We start from the raw sequence: 17813 nt of genomic DNA, 5'->3' as shown, positions 1-17813 counted from the left end.
ATCTTGGCCTGGATCGGGAGTATCTCTCTACTTTTTCAACTACCCCAAATGGGGACTTTTCTCTGTGCCTCTTTTTTCCCATCTGCAAAGTGGGAGTGAAACACTCCTTCATATCCTCCTATATCCCTGAGAGTAAGTCATATAAACCTTACATTGTCTATAGGTCTTAGCATAAAACTGTACATTAACTCCAGGTCTTTGCTGATTTCATCAAACAAACAAGGAAAAATCAAAGGGGGAAGATACTGTTGGGTGAACATTTGGTGTTTCCACCTCTACCAGGCCAGTGAGAAAGCTTCCAAGGTAGCCACAGGTTGGCAGGAAGACATCCATCAACTGCCATGCACCAAGAGATGGTCTCTCTGTGTTTGATGATACAAGATGGGGCTCAAAGCCAGAGGGCTGACTGCAGACTTGCAAAGACCATTAGATGGGGCCAAAGACACAGCACTGCTGTATGGAGAACAGAGGGAACTGGAGTACGGGGAGGTCAACCAGGGGTCTTTGAAAGCTCAAGGTGGTAAATAAAAGTGTGTTCCAAAATGATTATCATATCTCTGTTTGTCACTGAGGCAGAATACAGAGTTCCCTGTATCATGGGCTGACCTAGAAGTCAATATGTAGCTGAGGCTGACCTTGAACTTTTGAAATGTTTGCCCCTACCTGTTGAGTGCTTGGGTTGCTGGTGGGTTTATATAGCAGTGGAGACTGAACCTGGGGCTCCATGTATTTAAGACAAAAGTTCTATAGACTGAACTGCACCTCCAGCCCATCTCAGCTCTCTTCTAGAGGAGAAGATGGATCCAGGAGCTGGAGATGCCACAGCTTGAGCCCTTAGCAGGTACGTGACCTTCCAACCCTTACCCATGTCTTATCTGCAGTTGCATGAACTTCCAGACCTTCCACATGCATCTGTGCATGGGAAGACAGCTCGCTTCTCTGATTAATACTTACCCTTAATTCTTGTGTATGAGTGATGTTATAGCCACATCTGCATGGGTGTGTGTATCACATATATACCTGATACCAACAGAATCAGAAGACAGTTTTGGATTTCCTGGAATGGGAATTACAGAAAGTTGTGAGCCTCTGTGTGAATGCTGGGCACCCCGCCCAGGCCCTCTGAAAAAGTAGCCAGTGTTCTTAACCTGTGTGCCATTTTCCAGCTATGGAAATCGTGATAGGAGAACACACATGAGGTACAATGAAAACAGCATGTTACAGTTGGAGAATATGAGCCATTCTAGCCTTGCACAAAGCATGTCTTTGTTACCTACCTCAGTTTCCCCAAATATAAACTGAGGGTTTTGGAGCAGCACACTGGCCAGTCATGCTATTTGGTGGACATGTGGGACACAGCTTGTTCAGTGGGACCAGGGTCCTTTCAGAGACCTTAGCATGACAAATGACACTTAATACAAGCTACAAAGGCACCAGATGTGGACTTTAATGAAAAGAAAATGGCGACTCCAGAGCTTGGAAAATTAGCTTCATCTCTCTGCACAGTCTGTGGTTCTGAGGTCATAGTGGAAGCTTGGCAGCACTTGTGGCTCACACATGCTTTCTCCTTCACTGTGCTCCACGTCAAGTATTCACTGAGCACCTACTAGTGCCAAGAACTCTCCTGATCCCTGGGGAACACCAAGAAGAAAGCGCTTATCTTTAATGCAAGCCAGCGGGTCTCTGCGACCTCTTGGAAACCTCTGGAGGGCAGCTGTGGGGTTTATCACTCTCTGTTGAAAGAGCAGCAGATTAGTGACTTTTGGGTGGGAGGATAATCATGGTGTCATCAGGGATCATGGGGGATGCTTATGTTCAGGGTTGGTGAGCGTGGGGCTGACAAAGGGAAAAGGGATGATAGGTTTGGTGTGTCAGTAGTAATGATGGCAATTCCTGGTGGTGGTGGTGGCCCCGGTGATGTGGTGACGATAGTAGAGGTGTGGGGGCTGTGATGGTGCTGCAGTAAGTGATACATGGCTGGCCATATCAATGAGGACAAATGAGGGTTGCTATGGCAACAGTCAAGAGGCTGACCATGATAATGATGATGATGATGGTACTGAGCTTGGCGATGCTGGATTTAGTGGTGCCAGTGGCAATGCCAGTGGTGGTGCTGAAGATTGTAGGAGTGATGCTACTGGGAAAGGCAGTGCTGACTACGGTGGTGCTGGTGGGATTACCAGGCATGCCAGTGAGACCACCAGCTGGTATTGTTGGGGGTTGAGGTGCTAGTGCTAGAGGTGAAGGTGTTGATCTCCATGTTGGAATTTGGGGCCAGAAGAGCTAGCTACTGCTTTCTTGTTGAGGATGTCAAGGTTTGATAAGGAACTGGGGACTTTTTGCCCACAAAAGAATGAGTGTCCTTTACAAAACCATGTAAATCAAGAGAGGTGAAAACCAAGACATTATCATTGTTTGGCTTTTGGTTCCTGACCTTATCACAGACACATGTGCCGTGGGCAGAGTCTACTATCTTCACTCAGTCAAAACCATCATTGCATTTCCCAGAAGCCCTAGCTTGCTCCCATCAGCCCCTTGCATCACACCTCCTTATGCTTCTTACTCAAGACAACGATGCACTATGTGGCTGGACACTGACTCTGGGTCTCTCTCCCTATGTAAGACTCACGGAGGTCCATAAAACTTAGTGCCAAGCTCTGTGAGGCCCCCGGTTTTTAGAAATGTAAAAGGGGTGCTTGCTGTGCTCCTATGGTGTCAGATGCTGCCACACAAGATGCCAGCCCAGGCTTGGTGAAAGTTGATGGTCCCCGCCCCCACCCCACTGCACTGCAGCTGTCCTTCCCTAAAACATCAGAAGGGGATGTTAAACCAAAAAAGTGCATCTTCCAGCTTGGTTTCAGGGAGTGGAGTAGAACAGGGAACTGTGCTTTCTGTGACTGCCTTCTCAGCCCTGGACTCTGTCCTGGACAGCTACAGTACCCAAGTCTCTGCATCTGGGGAGTGGGTGCTGAGCAGAGGAACAGAGTGTGCTCTGCTGGGGTCAGAGCACAGGGGAGGTGGGCTTCAGGCTTACTTGATATAGTAAGTTAAATTCTGGAATCTAATTTATCTTTTTTTTTCCCCCAAGGAAATCTTACTGAAAATGATAGCTGGGTTTCCAGGCTAGGCCCACACCAAAGCTATCTCCATCCAGAAAGACCATGGGGAAACCATGAAAAGTGAATGCTTTGAGTTTAGTGTGACAAATGCTGAAGTAATTTGAATTAAAAACAAACCCAGACCAAACCCTTCCTGCAGACGACTGCAGCACTGCAAGTTACACATCGTCACAGCAGCACCACCTCGACCACAGTGAGTGAGAGACCCAAACACAAGGCTGTGCATGACAATGGTTTCCCAGGAGAAGGGACAGAACAGGAGAGAGGTTTTTTCAGAGATAGCAAACATCTCTAAGCATGGAAGAGTCAGCTTAGGGAACAGGCTGGCCAGGCAGATCCGGACTATGGTCTAGAATGGGTGGAGGAGGACAAAGACAAGGCACACCTCCTGGATCTAAGCATCCTGTTCTAGAAGCAAGGTTTGTGGGCATCTAAAAGGGTCACCTACCATCATCTTTTGACCTTGTGTGAGGAGTTGTGATATTGCAGTTTGGGGGCTGCCATGAGTTTTCCCATTGGTAAAATGCATACACTTGAATTCTGAACAGCGTGGAGCCATCACTGGGTTATGGGAAGGGGCCATGCTAGGCTGGGTGGTAATGAACAGTGGCCCAAAAGTCCCTGTCAACCTGATACTAGGAAGTGTGGCCTTGGGTGTCAAGCTTTGAGCTTTGACATTTAGTTCATATACCAACCTGGCAAGGCAGGGATTCCTTTTGAACAATTTCCAGTTTTATTTTCTGCTCACAGGTCTATGTGTCATATTTGTGGATATCCATAGAGTCTGGGAAGAGAGGGTTAGATCCTTTGAAGACTGAATTATGGGCAGTGGCAGGAAACCTTTAGTAGGTGCCGGGGACCAAACCCATGTCTTCTAGAAATGCAGCAAGTATTTATAACCGCTGGAGAATCTCTCCAGCACTACAAAAGGCAGGAAGGTTAATCTCTACCTGTAGGTACAGGAATATAGGCTCAGGACTATGCAGTCTACTCAGGACAAAGACCTCACAAGGTGGAGGCTTCAGGTCACACTGCCTTCAGTCAGTCTGTGCTCTTCCTCTTGGCAATGCCCAGTGAAAGACTTAATCTGGGAAGAAACAGAGCAACGTGACCCACAAAGGCATGGCGGTGCCCAGTGAAGACATAGGCCTGGATTCCGGGTCTCTCGGTCTTCGGACCAATTGCTCATGCTTGTCTTCTTCACGAGGCCACCTCCTCTGTGCCTGCTGTCTGCCAGAGCTTTGAGTCTTCTGTAAGGAAGGAAATACTTTGAACTGGGGGAAGGGGTGTGGCCTCCATCTTTTTACTATTTCTTTGTGGTTGAGTGATCTCGCAGTTTAAAACAAGGTAGAGAACCAAAGACAACACAGTCCTGGTCAGCTTCCCCAGAGCTGTGATATCTTAGGTTTCATGCTGATAAAGGAGCCTGATTTCTATGGAGAAATATGGATACCGCACCCAACACACACACCCTGCACAGGGCTGCTTGGTTTGGGTCAATGTGACACAAACTAGAGTCACCTAGGAAGAAGGAACCTCAAGGGAGGAATTCCCTTCATCAGATGGTCCTGGGAGCACATGGCAGGGGTGGGGTGGGGTGGGGGAGGGTTGTGAGAAATGATTGATGTGGATGGGCCCAGCCCACTATGGGCTGTACCACTCCTTGGCAGGTGGTTCTGGTTGATATAAGGAAGCAGCTGTACTTGCAGTGGAGAGCACGCCAGGAAGCAGTGTTCCTCTGCCTTCTTCAGTTCCTGCCTTCAGGCTCCTGTCTCAGCTTTCTGTCGTGGATTCCCTTGAGCATGAATGGTGACCTGTAAGCCAAATAACCCTTTTTCCTCTCCAAATAGATTTTTGGTCATTGTGCTTATTACAGCAACAGATGCAACTAGGATGCCTGTGAAGTGTGTCAATTGGTGGTACTTTGGATTGGCTCATGGCAATCTGAAGGCAAAACCATACAATAGTTTCATTATGAAGAATTTTTTTATATTAAAAAAACATAATTTCAAGCTGTTTACTCCAAGCATTCAAATCCACATGAAGAGGTGCCCAACGCTTGTGCCTCTACTGTATGAGAACTCCCCTCCTCCCAAATTTACAAGGTAAATATTGCAAATTTCAATGTGGTTAAATAGTCTAATCAGTTTCCAGAGCCACCAGGATGCCAGGAATACATGATGTATCTTAATAAATCTGATTTTAACCCAATACAGCAAAATCCTATAATAAGAGAGGGTGGGACAGCAAAAAGACCTTAGACAGGAAACATGACACATGTGGCTACCCAAACATGTCTTACATTGTTTAAACATTGCTGGGGATGGGGATGGATCTGGTGTCCACTAAGCAGAGGACAGGAAGCCTGCTAAGCATCCTCTAGGGCACAGAATAGCTCCCTGTGACTAAAACATAATAACCCAGGTTCTCAACCTGTGACGCTTTAATACAGTTCCTCATGATGTGGTGACCCCCCAACCGTAAAACCATTTCCATTGCTACTTTATGAGTGCCATTTTGCTATTGTTGTGAATCATACTGTAAATACCCGTGTTTTCAGATGGTCTTAGGTGATCCCTGTGAAATGGTCTTCCAACCCCCTCAACTCTTGACCCTCCACAACCCATAGCCTGAGAACGCTATACCCCAAGAGGATGGAGAGGTGTCTTATGTGGTACCATTTTTTGCTTCACAAGCATGAGGACCCGTGTTCCATGCCCAGAATAGATATAAAAAAGTGGAGTGTGATGTCACGAACATGGCAGCCCTTGTGCTGGGGAGACAGGGGAGACAGGAGGGTCCCTGGGGCTTATGGGCGAGCCTCATAGTTACCTGGTGACTTCCAGGCCAGTGAGAGACCCTATGTTAAAATACAGGTGGATGGGCCTTGAGGAATGACATGCAGGCTTGTACCCCCCACATACACACAACATGCACTCTCATACCTACACTCATATGCACTGAACATATGCACGTGTATATGTATGCATATGCGTGTATATATGTGTTATCACTCATGTACACACAAGATAATGATCTAAACCCAAATCCCTGCTATTTCCCAGGATGAGAAAACCCAGTGTCACTGGACACTTTCGGCAAAAGCTTAAAAAATACTTTACCAACCAAAGAAAATCCATTCAGAAGGACCCCGAGGTAATGTTTTATTCTCATCTTAACACTCTATGTCCTACGTTATTTTTCACAGAATACACATCGAACATAATTACATATTTTCAATATTATAATAAGTATGTGTTTAAATAGAATGCATATTTAATAATATATGCTTTCTATATTATAAATATGTATTTTGCATAAACATATACACTTACGAACTGATTGCACACTCAACAAAGGGGAGTAGGGAAGGCACGGGTAAGGAAGGCAGGATGAAGGCCTGTGGGAAACTGGAGTGTGACCCTGTAGGCAACACCTGGGGTGAGGGACAGGGACCTTCCTCCTGGTCACCTACAGGAAGATGCTTGGCTGCGTGCCAGACCTGCTAGGCTGTATCTTGGAGCATTTTCTCGGTGCCTGCTCTCCTGTCTGCAGCTGCCAGCATATTCCTCCAGTGCTTAGCTCTGAGATTGTCTGTGCTTCAGTGAACTCCAAGGTCTTGGAAGCTTAAGGCCCAACAATCCCATGTGTTGAAACCCATCTGATGTCAAGCTGAGCTTCGTGCAAAGGACAGGAAAGGCTCACAGTGAAAAGGGCAGGACAGGCAGCAGGCAGTACGCCCTGACCTGTCCCACAAGGCTCCACTCCTATCCTTAATTCATTTCTGCCCTTGACTCACAGAGACTATAGAAGTGTCTAGGGTTAGGACGGGGGTAAAACCTTATAGAGTGTGGACAGGCACTGATCATTTTGGATCTTCAGCACACCCTAGCTTAGCAGAGACGTGTCCTCTGAAGGAGGAGCTAATCCCGAGGTGGCTGCTAGAACTGTGCTCACTGCTGCTGCACACTGGGAAGGTGCTACAGCAGTGTGCTGGCCTGGCAAAGAGCTCAACCCAAAACCTGAGGTGTGCTGTCTACCGGCCTGTGGAGCATCTGCACCACTGGGAAACTGGATAATATACATGCTTGGCAAGTTGCAAGCACTGGAGCCTCCTTCCACCAGCATGCCTGGCTGCTGTCTCCTCTTCCTCTTCCTCCTCTTCTCCCTCCTCCTCTCCCTCCTCCTTTTTCTTCTCTTCCTCCTCCTCTTCCCTCTCTTCCTCTTCCTCCTCCCCCTCCTCTTCTTCCTCCTTCTCTTCCTCCTTCTCCTCCTCTCCCTCTTCTTCCTCTTTCTCATTGTCCACTTCCATTTCCTCTCCTCTTTCTTCCCACTCCTTTCCTCTCCCCTTCCTCTCCCTCTTCTTCCTCTTCCTTTCCCACCCTGAATCATCCCTCCTCCCTCTATCTCCTCCATCTCCCCCTCCTCTCCCGGCCCCCTCTTCCTTTAATCCTTGCTTCTCCACTTCCCTTTCCTTGTTCCTTGATTCATCCCCCTCTCCCTGTCCTTCCTCCTTCCTCCTCTCTCTTCCTCTTCCACCTTTCTATTTTTTCCCCTTTTATTTCTTCTATTCTTAATTTAGGAAGTCTGGGATGGGAAGTTTCAGTACTTAGTGCTAACTGACCTTGAACTTATCAGGTAGTTCAAGCTGGTCTCAAACTGGTAATCCTCCTGCCTCATTCCTGAGTGTAAGCTTACATGCCCCACTGCCGAGGTAGACTGCTCTAGTCTGAAGGGAGCATGCAATGTTGTCTGAGTTTCAGGGCTAATTTGACAGTCTTATTTCTCTTACTTTGGACAAGAGCACAAAAATTTAAATCAATTACTCATAAACACTGATGATGTGATTAATTTAATTTTTCTTAAACAAAGGGGGTATATTAAAAGAATCAGCCTGTTTCTTCCCACACTGCAGTGACAAGATTAAAAATTAAATTTGTACATACTTCATTTCTACATAATAAAGCCTTTTTGCAAAAAGAAAAAAAAAGTAACGTAGTTCATCTAATTAAACCAAAGAAAACTGCCTGCAGGAACGTTAGAGTATTACAGTTACAGCCATTAACAGAGCCTGCCCTGCAGTTCCTCAGCCCTGCAGTTCCTCAGCCCTGCTCCTGGCTGAAAGGCCCAGTCAGCTTCCAGTGGGTGTGAACTGTACAGGTGACTTCAGGGAAACCTGGGCCTGTCCCTGCATCAGTCCACAAGGATAGGAAAAGGATTCAAAGATCTTCCTCAGCCGCTACCTGTTTATTGAGGATTTTCCTTATTTACATCAAAATGCCCTTTGTCCCCACAAGAGAAGCTCAAGGAAGTTCTTACTTAATCCTAGACTGTGCTCAGTGGAGCTGGGAGATCCCTCTCGATGTGTCTGGATGCTGTCATTCCAGAGAAAGCTGAGACCACACTGGGTCTGTGTGAGCAGCGTCATAGAGGATTGCGCAGTCCTCCATACAGACTCCTGGAAACCACCCACTTTAAGAATTTTAAAGGGCATTTGGACATAGGCCCACCTTCCCAAGAACTATGTTGTCTTCTAAGCTCCTAAGTTCTTTAGGGCATTCTGAAAGAATGATGTTTTTTTTTTTTTTCTTGGAAATAAGGCCCCAGAACAGGGAAAGGCTTACGAAAGCATTGGCCAACTTCCTAGTCTGGTGAATCATCCTGTCGCCTTTTAGGTCAAAACAACACTGCATGACAAATGTCCAGCAAATGTTCCCTGGGCGGGGACTCCCCAGCGACTTTTTGGATAGTGTCACGGACCCTGCTTAGTCAGGTGGTATCTGCATGTCTGGATTCTTCTGCCAGGTCAGAATGTGACCTAAGATGCTAGGCTGGTTACATTCCATGTTGATAGTTCAGGATCTGGCACTAGGGCTTCCCAGCTTGCTTCATGAACTCCCCAACATGTTCTCATCTGATCCTAGTGACATTCTTGGGGAATGTTCAAAAAGTCCAAAGCTATTTATCTGAAATCTTGAAATCCAGAAGGTTTGGGAAACTGGATGTTCATCCATACATCTGTTACAAACTCCTGACGCAGCAGGATTGGAGTTGGACAAATGGCATGTTATTCATAATCCCTCCTCATCCCTCAGAATGGGGGCAAGCAGGACTCTGTCCTGTCTTGCAGTTTCTATGCTTAGATAATCTGAGCCTGTTCCAGCTGCATCCTCTGCTATGGGCTCTCTTAAGAGTCTGGAGTCAAGCCTAGGGTGTGGGCCCTTGGTATCTCTAGGTGTCCGTACAGTTCCAAGCACAAGCCAAGGAAAACACCTTCCGGTATTCCCGGAGCAGTTGTCAGGACTCACCTCCCAGTGGCTACTGATGCCATGATCTCCATGGCTTACTTGTTGGCCTAAGACTTACCTCAGTTTCTTCTAGTTGGTTCTATCTGTCACAACAAACACAGATGAAGGAGAAAAGGGAAACATCAACAAAATGGAAGCCACAGTCTTCTTAAGCCAGTCATGTAACATCCTATGAGCTTTCTCCTATTCCTTATTGGGTGAGAGCTAGTAGATATTTCTCTTATCCAAAGTGAGAGGTTTCAAGAGGCACAAACAAGAGGAGAGGGCTTTGGGGTCATGCTATAAGATGCCAGACATATGGTAATTTCAAATCTAGGCCCTCTCATGCTCTGATAGACAAATTGTATTACCCTCGATGCACAGGAAAGTGTGGATGAATCCTATGCTATCAATATTTTCATCTTCGGAGTCTCAAGACCATAATTACTTGTCCTCAAGACCTCCTATACATATATTCTTCTCCCAGGATGACCTCCCTCTAGCTTCATCTTCTGAGTGGTCTGTGGTAGTCTAGGAGAAGAGTTTTCTCTGAATCTCATAAACTGTGTGACCCTGGACCAGTAACACAGGCTTTTCATGACACACAAGATGATTCTACCTTCAAGAGCATGTGGCTGGGCTGCCCACTTTCTCCTTATTTTTTCAATATTGTACTTTAGGTACTAGCTCGGGCAATTCGACAACATAAGGAGGTCGAAGGGATACAAATTGGAAAGGAAGAAGTCAAACTATCATTATTTGCAGATGATATGATAGTCTACCTAAGTGACCCAAAAAACTCCACTAGAGAACTCCTATAGCTGATAAACAACGTCAGCAAAGTGACAGGTTATAAAATCAACTCAAGCAAATCAGTGGCCTTCCTATACTCTAAGGATAAGCAGGCTGAGAAGGAAATTAGGGAAATGACACCCTTCACAATAGCCACAAACAGTATAAAGAACCTTAGGGTGACTCTTACCAAACATGTGAAAGACCTATATGACAAGAACTTCAAGACTCTGAAGAAGGAAATAGAGGAAGACCTCAAAAAATGGAAAAACCTCCCATGCTCATGGATTGGCAGGATTAATATAGTTAAAATGGCCATTTTGCCAAAAGCAATATACAGATTCAACGCAATACCCATCAAAATCCCTACTCAATTCTTCATAGAGTTAGAAAGAGCAATTCTCAAATTCATCTGGAATAACAAAAAACCCAGGATAGCTAAAACTATTCTCAACAACAAAAGAAATTCTGGGGGAATCAGTATCCCTGACTTCAAGCAATATTACCGAGCAATAGTGTTAAAAACTGCATGGTATTGGTACAGTGACAGGCAGGCGGATCAATGGAACAGGATTGAAGATCCAGAAATGAACCCACACACCTATGGCCACTTGATCCTGGACAAAGGGGCTGAAAACATCCAATGGAAAAAAGATAGCCTTTTCAACAAATGGTGCTGGTTCAACTGGAGGTCAGCATGCAGAAGAATGTGAATTGATCCATCCTTGTCTCCTCTTACTAAGCTCAACTCCAAATGGATCAAGGACCTCCATATAAAGCCAGACACTGTGAAGCTAATAGAAAAGAAACTGGGGAAGACCCTTGAGGACATCAGTACAGGGGGAAAGTTCCTGAACAGAACACCAATAGCTTATGCTCTAAGATCAAGAATTGACAAATGGGACCTCATAAAATTACAAAGTTTCTGTAAAGCAAAGGACACCATCAAAAGGACAAATCGGCAACCAACAAATTGGGAAAAGATCTTCACCAACCTTACATCAGATAGAGGGCTAATATCCAATATATACAAATAACTCAAGAAGTTAGACCCCAGAAAACCAAATAACCCTATTAAAAAATGTGGTACAGAGTTAAACAAAGAATTCTCACCTGAAGAATTTCGGATGGTGTAAACATCTTAAAAAATGCTCAACTTCGCTAGTCATCAGGGAAATGCAAATCAAAACAACTCTGAGATTTCACCTTACACCAGTCAGAATGGCTAAGATTAAAAACTCAGGAGACAGCAGATGTTGGCAAGGATGTGGAGAAAGAGCAACACTCCTCCAGTGCTGGTGGGGTTGCAAATTAGTACAACCACTCTGGAAATCAGTCTGGCAGTCCCTCAGAAAACTGGGCATGTCACTTCTGAAAGATCCTGCTATACCACTCCTGGGCATATACCCAGAGGATTCCCCAGCATGTAATAAGGATACATGTTCCACTATGTTCATAGCAGCCCTATTTATAATAGCCAGAAGCTAGAAAGAACCCAGATATCTCTCAACAGAAGAATGGATGCAAAAAATGTGGTATATCTACACAATGGAGTACTATTCAGCCATTAGAAACAATGAATTCATGAAATTCTTAGGCAAATGGATGGAGCTGGAGAAAATCATACTAAGTGAGGTAACCCAGTCTCAAAAGATCAATCATGGTATGCACTCACTAATAAGTGGATATTAGCTTGGAAAACTGGAATATGCAAAACATAATCCACACTTCAAATGAGGTACAAGAAGAACAGAGGAGTGGCCCCTAGTTCTGGAAAGATCCAGTGTAGCAGTATAAGACAAAACCAGAACAGGGAAGTGGGAAGGGTTGGGTAGTAGAACAGAGGGAGGGAAGGGGGCTTATGTGACTTTCGGGGAGTGGGGAACCAGAAAAGGGGAAATCATTTGAAATGTAAATAAAAAATATATTGAATAAAATTTAAAAAAAAAAGAGCATGTGGCTTTTTCATGTCAGGATACCACATAACCTTGCAGAATCTGCAGCCTACACACAGACTGGCTCAACTATCTGTGTGTTTGTAGGAGATCAAAAACCAGAACAAAAACAGACTGGGGGGTTTCTATGGCTCTCCCAGAAATCTCAGGAAATTCTCCTCAAGTCAGGAAGCGAATTCAAGTACAGGATTGCTTTTAGGAGAGCCCCTCAAAAAAGCCAAAGAGAGTGTAGAGCAGAAAGGTTTACATGCCACAGAAGGGGGCAGATACATCCCAAGGAAAGATTGGCAGGTGACAAAGCTCTGGAAATTATATAGGCCAGTGTTACTGAGTAGAAGCTGGTGGGTTCTAAGACATGTAAACACAATATTTGTAAGTGGATAAAAGAAATAGGTTGCTTCCTTTGATACAGAGAAGCTGGTAGGTGAGGCAGATGAGGAGATGGTGGGTATTGCACTCACCATCCAGGGCTGGGCAGGTGGCAAGATTGAGGGCAGGAGGTGGGGGAACTAGACAACAGCAGGTTTCCTCCATGACACCTTGAAGAACTGTTAGGACCATGCTTATCCTGGTAAACTACAATGGACTGAAAAAGTGAAGAGATGACAGACTTAAGGGTAGAGTGGGAGACACTCATCTGAGTGGGATCTAAAGGCCCAAGATCCACGCTGGGGCTGCAATTATTGCTGTTCCTGAGTGTAACGGACTCCGTGATTCAGATCGTGTCCCCCGCATCACCACCTGGCCTCAATTTCCATACTCATATGCCGTGAGGAAGAAGTGAGAATCTCCGAGGACCATTTCAATTCTGCAGAGGCTGAGCTGCTGGGGCTCATTTTCATAAAAGACTCCAATGCTGGAGTTCATTCTGGCTGCCAATTAAGTGTTGTGTCACACATGCATATGAGGTCACCTTGCTGACCTAGACAAGGGGACATGGCGGGGGTGGGGGGGGAAACGCGTCAGCTCTGCCTGTGATAAAGGTCCGCCACTTAATTGCCAGGATCCTCGTTCTCTTGGGTCTGGTTCTTCCTTATGCATAGAAACCTTTCATTCCCCTCTGTCATTGCTTCAAAACTGTGAGTTCTTCTGGGACTCTCCCTCTGTCTCTCTCTGACTCTCTCTCTCTCTGTCTCTCTATCTTTCCCTGTCTCTCTGTGTGTCTCTGTCTCTCCATCAAATGCTGAGCTCTAAACTCAACACTTGTCATGCATATCTTCTTCATCCCTATCTTTCTCACAAAAGAGCCTTCTGTTGTTTTGGACTGTATCTGACCGGCTCACACAAACTGAAAACATGAATTATCTCTGACTGATGGCTCACACCAAATTTGCATGTGATTCATTAGCCTTGTGTGAAAATATACACCCCAAACCTGAGTCCTTTGCATCATATTGAATATTTTCACTTCTGTCTCGTACACTGTTGCTGCTGTGGCCCATCTGTCATCTAGTCACTCCCCTGGTCTTTCTACTGGACCCCGATGCTAGGGCCACAGCCCAGACTATATCAGATAGGACATTTGTATAGTTCCTTGCCTAAATTCTATCTTAAAATGGACTATAAGTTGCAGGCTTAGGGAAATCACTTTCTTTTGGTTCATGGTTCAAAGGAATACAGTCATCAGGGCAGGGGAGGCTAGTCGAAGCTAGATGCAGCTGGCCACAATGTATTCATGGTCAGGAAACGGAGTGAGGGATAAATGATGCCGACCAGCTCACTTTCTTCTTCCTATTCAGCTTGGGACTTGAGTCCATGGGATGCTGCTGCCCACATACACCATGGATTGTCCCATCCCAGCTAACCCATCTGGAAATTCTCTTGCAGGCTTTCCCAGAAGTCTGTCTCCTGTGAGATTTTATAGTTCCTGCTATGTTGGCAATCCATATTAAGCTACCACAACAGTCATGGCAATGTGCAATTCAGATGACCTGTTGCAAGGGGTATAGTTGAGTGATTGTCCTAGTGGCCCAATTGTTGGTTCTACCTCTGTCCACATCTAAGTGATGCTACTCAGTGATGTTAACAGTAGCCATGGAACAGGCTGATGGAGGGGGGCAGACACAAGCTCATTTTGCAACCAATAGAACCTGGACGATCACTGACTGTGGCTCAAGAAAGGACACTAACAAAGGAGAAGCAGTCTTAGAATGCAGACAAGTCCAAGACTTCTCTGTTCAGCACACCTTCCTTCCTCCTCTCTCTGGAAGGTCATTTCTGCATAGAAATCAAATAGCTTTCTCCATTGATCCCTGTGCGAGGTCATTTCCAGTCCTACATGGGAATGAACACCAGGCAAGATCAATCCAGAGAGCTCCAGTCTCAATCATGGAACAGTCAAACTATTTAAAGAAATTTCTCCACCCATATGAAATGTGGGCATTTTTATATAAAAATACTTTTTATATGAAAGACCTCAAGAATTTGCCATAAACTGTCTCTGAAAAAGAAAGGCTAAGAAATGGATTTCTTTACTTGAAAGGGAAAGGACCCTTCTGGAAAGCCAGAAGATTTCTAGGTCAATCCATATGAGAAAATAAATAAGCAACGAAAAATGCTAAAACATTTGAAAATATGCTACCACATCTTCATGTTAAGATCTTATAACACATGTGTTAACTGGTGAGAAGCATAGCTACATTGGTTGGTAGGGATTCCACTGTGGTTTTAGGTAGACTACATATGTAGAATCAAAAGAAAGAATGGGAAAGGAAGATGTCAGAGAGCATATGCACTGCAGAAGACTCTGATAGAGCCAGAGATAGAGTATGCCTATGGTGATCTACTGGGAATGTGATGGAAAGCTGTAAAACAGTACAATCGAGATCTCAGTAGATGAATGGAATCACATAAACACTCAGAAATAGAGTGTACTGGGTGGAAAATAAAAAGCTAACCAACAATAAATAAATTGTTTTCCTTCTGAAAATGCGCCCAATGATTATATTAAATGTAAATAACTTACATTATTAAGAGACAAACATCATTGGAATATGGGAAGAGCTATTGCCCAGCTTGTGCAAAGCCCTGAGTTTGGTGCCTAACACTGAAAAGGAAAAACAAACTCCATCAAAGGAGTAATAAAGAAATCTAAAACTAACTGACTAAAACTAGCTGACTAATCTACTCATTTATTATGTGATAATACGACATGGTATATACATGTGATTATAAAGATAGATAAAAGTAGAAAATAACAATGAAACTTGCTGAAAAATATGTGGTAATTGTATCAATATTGAACAAAGGGTAAGGAGCAAGAAAAACCACCAGCTACAAAGAAAGTCATTCACAAGAAGAAAGGGGTGAATTCGCCATAATATAACACATTCTCAATATACATGGACCTTAGAAGAAAGAGGTCAGTTTGCCATAATATAACAAAGTTTCAATATACATATACCTAACAATACAACTCAACTCCGAAATATGTAAAAACAAAATTCCATTATATATATGTATGAAAATGTAGTTCTAAATCCCATTAGTATGTTCCAAGACTATGCATCAATAAAAAATATCAAGTGAAAATTGAAAAGCAATAGAGAATATCTGAAAAACTATAATGGGATTCTCTCATGTCCAAAGAGAGAATACATACATTTCCCATTTCAGGAGTAAAAAACAGAAGCTTTGTAGCAGATCTCATGGGTGTTCACACAATCATAATGATTACTATGAACAATTCTGCACACACAGGAGTTTGTCAGCAGAGATGAGATGGATTAACCCGCTTAGTCACAAACCACAAACAATCACCCAAAAGGAAATGAACAGCCTGAATACTTCAGTATCAATTAAAGTAGAAACTCTAAAACAGAAAATCCAGGAATGTAGGATTTTACTGGCCGACTCTACAAAAGACTTTAGTAAATGAGAAGTTCTCTACAGTTCCTTCCAGGTTCATTTTATGATGGCAGAATTACCCTGATCTCAAACTAGGTGATGGAATCTTAAAAGCAATACCCTTCAAGAGTACAGATGCACAATCATCAATAAAATTCTAGCAGATCAATGGTCTGTGGTTATGTGAAGCCTAAGCCCTGCTTTCAATTCCTTGTGCAACACTCACACACATACACACACACACACACACACACACACACACACACACACACATTCACACCCCATACCTCTAGCTCAAACAAATAAGAGTCAGAAATATTCACAAATAGTAATGCAATATAATTAAAACTACCATTTAAAAACAGTCGAAAAGAAAACATGTACAGAGCTAGCATTTATATAGGAGACAGATTTTAAAATACTTCCAATCTCTTATGAGCAAAACAAACCAAGATGCTGGAAGAACCAGGAATAACGTGGAGCTTCCTCATTATCTGAAAAGAAGTAAGAAACCTCATAGACATGTTAGGTCATTGGCACATATGGCTTAGTTCTGGGACTAAGTCACGCTGGGACTGTGGCCAATGCAATAAAGCAGGAAAAAGCAATAAAGAGCATATAACGTAGAAATGGAATGTGCTGTTGTTGCTGCTCCTGTTTCTGCTGTCTTGTTTTCTTTTTATTTCGCAGAAAATCCAAAAGCGTCTACAGATGGTTGTTAGCCGTATTATCAACAGCATAAAATAAGTTACTTAGAAAGTCAAGTCTATTCCATAAATGCTTATGGAAGTGCTGATTGAGCTATGAAAAGTGAGTTTCAAATAATCCTCCATTTACACAACTAGACAAAGTCCAAAGTATTAAACTATAAAATCATCACAAAAAGCCACAGGAGAAATTTTATGATGTTGGATATGATCACAGAATCGGGAGTAAAGATATAGTAAAATAAACTTTAATGGAATAAAAGTTATCTGTGAATGATAATGCTAACAGAATGAGAAGATTAGTCATGGTAGCAAAATCTCAGCCCTCTCACTGGACAATACATAAATGACATTAACCTAAATTCACCTCATGCAATACTATGCACCTTCAAAATGTTAACTGCTTGACACAAGTCACTGTGGATTCATCTGGAAGTGTGTCCAAGATCCGTCACAAGACTGGTGCAGGAAGATAACAGATCAACTTTGTCTTTTGATGGGGAAATATTCAACTTCGGGGAGAAAATATGCGTAACTGAACATCTGCTGTGGCCTCTGATGCATCATGTACAATGGCCCACTGGCAGATGCAGGACAGGGTGGAGGGACTGTCAGGCCGCAAAAGGAAGTAATCTTCATGACGCAGAATATTTGAGTGTAGATTAGTATATATAGAGCCACAGAGTGATTAGGAGAGGATACCTCCTTCAAAGGAATAGATTTGTCCCAAAGAGAATTGAGGAGGGGAAGACTGGGACATAGGGGTTGAGTTAGGAGGATATGCTGCCCAGACAGCATGTGTAAGAATTCCTATAGAGTTGTAGACCTGAAAAGGAATCATTAAGGCATAAGAGATGGAGAAAAAAGACCAGAGTGTGGGGATGGTCCTCTGGATTCTGTGAGTAACTAGCAGGCATTGGCAAGAGCCACAAAGACTCAGACTCACAACCAGCCTTCTTAAACATCCTGAGGAAGACTTCCTGAAATGCTAGCTCACCTCTTCTGAAAACACCTCACCCAGCTGCCAGACCGCATTGCGGGTGTGATGTGCTGTCCTGTCAGAGGGGGAGCTGAATAATTTAGAGTGATGTCCTCTATCAATATTTA

This window comes from Apodemus sylvaticus, chromosome 6 (genome assembly GCF_947179515.1).
Source record: "Apodemus sylvaticus chromosome 6, mApoSyl1.1, whole genome shotgun sequence".
Taxonomy (NCBI): domain Eukaryota; kingdom Metazoa; phylum Chordata; class Mammalia; order Rodentia; family Muridae; genus Apodemus; species Apodemus sylvaticus.
The sequence above is the reverse complement of the archived record's forward strand: the minus strand, read 5'-3'. Positions refer to the sequence as shown.